This window comes from Phoca vitulina, unplaced genomic scaffold (genome assembly GCF_004348235.1).
Source record: "Phoca vitulina isolate PV1807 unplaced genomic scaffold, GSC_HSeal_1.0 scaffold5, whole genome shotgun sequence".
In the NCBI taxonomy this organism is placed as follows: Eukaryota; Metazoa; Chordata; class Mammalia; order Carnivora; family Phocidae; genus Phoca; species Phoca vitulina.
Window position 1 is genome coordinate 3,371,134 of NW_022589708.1, and position 5,062 is coordinate 3,376,195.

The window sequence follows — 5,062 nt, forward strand, 5'->3', positions numbered from 1 at the left end:
TGTGAACCTCACATCAGGGAGACAAATCTATACATTCTTTTATTTATTTATCTATCTGAGAGGGAGCGTGCGCGTGTGAGAGGGAGTGGGGGAGGGGCAGAGGGAGAATCTCAAGCAGACTCTGCTGAGCTTGGAGCCCACACAGGGCTCAGTCCCACGAAGCTGAGCTCATGACCCGAGCCGACATCAGGACTCAGATGCTTAACGGACTGAGCCACCCTGGAGCCCCAAATCTATACATTCTGATGATGGTGCCTTATATCACGTGCTTTGACAGAGGGCCCAGAGGAAGAGAAGCCTATGAAAAATGTCTCTAAGTCCCAACCCAGAAATCTGTTTATTATACACATCATTTGTGATGTGGGGGGAAAAAAAAAGAATTGAAGGCACTTAAAAAAAACTATAACAATATGTTATATGATGAACAGATTATTTTAAATTGAACTATTTCATTTGGTTGGTGCATGTGTGAGGAAGGATGGCTTTGGTGGCCGGCAGTGGTTCATTCATTCACTTAACCACATTACTGCCCCGGGACAGCTGTCGGGCTTTATGGGAAGGCTCAGGCATGGTTCCTACTATCTGAGAGCTCCCAGCTAAGAGAGGCAGAGAGACCCACCAGCTACAACCCAGCGTGACCCGTGTTACAGAAGGTCGGAAGACAAGGTGACGTGTGTGGTAGCGGACAAACGCAGAAACATCCTGGTCCCCGAAGGGGAGAGCACCTGCCTTTGCTGACGCCCACGGAGAAGATCCATTTAGTGACGTTTGACCCGGAAGAATGGGTTCGTGTCTATCGAACCTGCCGCCCCTCCTCAAGTGGGGGGAACACAGGCCCGACACCAGAAAACACCAGAACCCACCTTTTCAGGGAGACGCGACAGATGGCAAGTCTTCAGATACAGGCGCCTCTGAGCATATCAGCTGAGAATGTGCTATTTTCCGATCTTAGTGATTTTATTTTATTTTATTTTATTTTTTAATTTTTAATTTATTTATTTGACAGAGAGAGACACAGTGAGAGAGGGAACACAAGCAAGGGGAGTGGGAGAGGGAGAAGCAGGCTCCCCACTGAGCAGGGAGCCCGATGCGGGGCTCGATCCCAGGACCCTGGGATCATGACCTGAGCTGAAGGCAAACGCTTAACGACTGAGCCACCCAGGCGCCCCAGATCTTTGTGATTTTAAAACGGATCTTCATTTCAACCATACTTATTAAGCGGAAGATTCCGGCAATTTTGGATGGGCCTCGGAGGCAGGTTTCTTTCTTGTCCTCTTCCCTTGGAGGGTCCCTGCCGGGGTTGCCATACTCACAAATGTCTACACCCGAAAGCGAAACAAACACCACTTTAGCAGCAGCAGGCACGCCCGTGATTCTCCCCGGTACCTGGTGCCTGCGAAGTTCGACAGTTTGGGTTAATGATTAAGCGAAGTTACGGGACCTAAGCAAGGCTTTTGCTCCCTACTCCTTCCTCCGTGCAGGCAGGCTCGGCCCAACCACTACCACCTCGGGCATCACCGCGAGCTGGAGCGGAGAGGCCAGGCTCGTCTGCTTAGCGCGCGTGTTCCCATCCGTAAGTGCCAAGCCGTCAGACCGCCTGCGGGCGTGACCTCACAGAAGAGAGAAAGCGGAGATGTGGCCGACAGTTGGCTGGGTGCCACTAATTAGGTGCTGCAAGCCCACCCCTAGCAGACCCAGGCCGCCGGGCTCTAACCCATGTGACAGTTTCCTGCGATGGTGGCATGTGATAGGGTGGCCCGGAGGGTGGGTGTGCGTGCGTGTGCATGCGTGTGCGTGTGCGTGTGCATGCATGGGCGCCATAGGGAGAGACGGTTTTGAGCCAACGTTCCAGCCTCCTCTGGGCAGACCCAGAGCAAGAGCCCTCGCCTCAGATCACACTGTGCCTGAGGATGAAGCGCATGAAGATAAACATGAGAACCAGATTTCTCTAAACACGTTATCTTGCTGTCGGGAAGCTTATAACCTCAACAGGAGCAGTATTCCTCAAACAAAACTGATGGCTAAGAATACACATGAGCCTTCTAGACGAGGTGGAGAGGACGAGAACACTGAGCTGGTGTCTCTGGGGAAGGTCTGGTTCTGGAGGCCAGATTTTAACTAAAATTTGAACGATGGATTCTGTTTCAACAAACAAAGGGAGAGTGGCATTTCAGATGCGTGAGCCAAAAGCAATATTAAATGTTCAATTTCTGAACTAGTTATTCAAAAAATCCTTTGATTTAGGCATTCCAAAGTTGTGACACTGACCAGGTCCTGTCCTACAACAGTGCAGAGCCATCCTGCAACCATGATTCTTGTCCATTGCCAAGACCCCAGCACGGCTCTGGGACTGTCTTAGCCTTGCGGCAACGTGCGCGGCGTGAAGGGGACGGGCCCTCCTCGCTGCCCGTCGGCATTCCACCCCCGCCGCGACTTGTGTGCATTTTCATCTCACAGACGAGAAGAAACCCGGGCTTCCTGGAAGTTACCAAGCTAGCAGCCACCGTGCTTGCTAAGCTTCCATCTTGCCACCTCCAAGTCCAGCTCCAGGGACGAAGGACAGAGATGTGGCGCCTGGAAGCAGTGTCCGTCCTGTGTGGTCTTGCCCCTCCAGCCTCCCAGGCTTCCTCTCCTCCCTGACTCAGGCTCCGGATAAGTCAGGTGCAGATAGTTTCATCTCTATGAAGCTATGGAAAAAGCTCTGTCCCAGACTGCAGTTCCTTCATCTTCCAGAAATCACAGACTCTCTCAGCCCCGGTCTCCACCCGGACACCCTGGGGATGATCACATGTATCCCGCATAGACAGCATTTTGAGGACGTGCAGGTGGATTGTGTAAACACACATTTTAAAGTGCATTTGTTTATGGATTAAACCTACTTAGACAGTGGCCGGTGGGGGCCGGGAATAATGTTAGCCAAGGGGTGAGAGTGAACATAATACATTTTCTCTCTCTCTCACGGAGCACAGTTAGGCAGAGGAGGGCAGACCGGACATTTACCCGGACCCAGAAACAAGCATGCTGTGAATGGCGGCGTGTGAAGGGAGAGGAGCACGAGTGTCTCATTTGATGGTCATCATCGGGATCCTTGTTTTTGAAAGCATTACAGTTAAGCTAATATCCAAAGGGTGGTTTGGATGAGTCCAAGCAGAGGGAGGGAGGCGGCCTTCCAGAGAGCCGGGAACCGCATGGGGAAGCAGAGGAGAGCAGCTGAGGGTGCAGCACAGAGCCTCCAGAACCATGAGGGGAACCTGGGTTTTATTTTAAAAGCAAAGGGAAGCCACGGAATGATCCTGTGATGGCATAACTCGTCTCTCCTATGAGACTGTCAACTCTGCAAGGCTGGAAACCCACAGGGACGTGTTGCGGTCTCTCCCACAGCGGCAGATACTGTGATTTGCTAACTAAATATTTGCTAATTGGAATGTCCTAAGTTACAGAGATAGCGAGGGTACTTTATGAGCTAGTTCCCTCAAGCTCTGCCGCAACTTGAAAGGTCCTTGAGCTGCACAAAGAATAGAATGTTAACTTTGTTCCATCGAGCGAGGTACGTTTTAAAATTAGAGGCAAACACCTCACCCAGTACAGTCCATGTGTATATTGGAGGAATGATGAGCAACATGTTACATTTCCTTCCTTTTGAAGTGCTTCAGATTTGGTTTTTCTTGTTCCCTTCGGGGTTTTCAGGATATTACAGCAGAGCTGGTGAATGTTTTGCGTCGCCCTTGGCTGTCACTTCACAGAAGGAGACACATAGAAAGACCCCAGGGCACGGGTCCTGATGCCTGGACTGGGACCAGCAGCCTCGTCGAGCAGGTGGGCACGGAGGGGAGTCCCCCAAAATGGTCCCTGTGTCCTCGCTTCCCCCACCTTCACTTTTGGTGCCTCCCACCCGAGGAGGATCCCGTGGTATCTCTTTTCATAGAAGGTTCTGTAAAAAGGAAAAGCTCAAATTCTCATCATGTTTTAATACTTCCTTCTGTAAATTCTTTTTTTTTTTTTTTTTTAGAGAGAGAGATGGGGGAAGGGGCAGAGAGAGTGAGAGAATCCCAAGGAGACCGCACGCTCTGCACAGAGCCTGACGCGGGGCTCAATCTCACGACCCTGAGATCACGACATGAGCCAGAATCAAGAGTCGGAGGCTTAACCCACTGAGCCACCCAGGTGTCCCTATAAATTCACTGTTGTAACAATGAGACATAAAAATGGGTTTGACACAAAATTCTCTCCGAGCAGTCTCTGAGTCTGTTCTTCTCCATCCTGAGTAAAAAATGCTGAGGGGTTTGTTTTGCTTTTACCCTCATGTGAGAAATGCCTTGTTGTGAGAATATTTTTAGTGTTATCATTTGGGGATGGGGAGTTTTTGGGGGTCAGGGAACAGTAGGGTGCTATTAAAGAAAACTGAACTTTTTACAGTACTAGGAACTCCATTGACAGAAAGCACAGTGTCAGGTATGGTTCGTCCCGTGAGGATGGACAGGGCGGCGAGGGGCCCGCAGCAGGGAGCCCGTCCTGACGAGGGGTCTGCCTCTGCATGTGGATGCGGGGACCCACATGAACGATTTTAAGCCACTGTGGCTGTTCACACTTGACCAGACCTGGGAGGGACCAGACTGGGGTTTCTTCCCTAGCGATGTTACCACCAGGGATACGGCGGCCAGAAAGCAACTCACAGGCCTCCTGGCGACGTTTATTATTAAGTGGGCACGGAAGGCAGTGATCTGGCCTTTTTGGTGCATTTGGGGGCAAGGGCCCCTCTGGTTTTCTGGAGGCAGTCCAACGCGTGTTCTGTGCGGAGGGAATACTGGGACAGCATCTGAGGACAAGACCGGCTGGGCTGGGGTCTTCAGCCGTTTCTGCTCCCGTGGCCCGAAGGAATTCCGGACAGAATGTGCTTCCTCACACATTTACGTTGAAAATGAGCATTTTATCACATCTCACAGCTGCATGGATGAGCTTTCCATTATAATGTGTATTGTGGTATATTTGTTCTAAACATAGTTTTGTTAAAACGGTGGAGTTGAAGGTGTTTTCTGTCCCATTCGTGGAAAGTGAGCATCAC

The 5,062-nt window shown here is 50.8% G+C and overlaps 1 long non-coding RNA gene across 1 annotated transcript; it reads left to right on the forward strand.

Annotated features, from left to right (window-relative positions):
• The first annotated feature begins 2,978 nt into the window (after positions 1-2,978).
• Positions 2,979-4,172, forward strand: LOC116631537. The gene is made up of 3 exons (XR_004299208.1): positions 2,979-3,108; positions 3,688-3,816; positions 4,010-4,172. It is a non-coding gene; the product is annotated as an uncharacterized LOC116631537 (long non-coding RNA).
• The last annotated feature ends 890 nt before the right edge of the window (positions 4,173-5,062 follow it).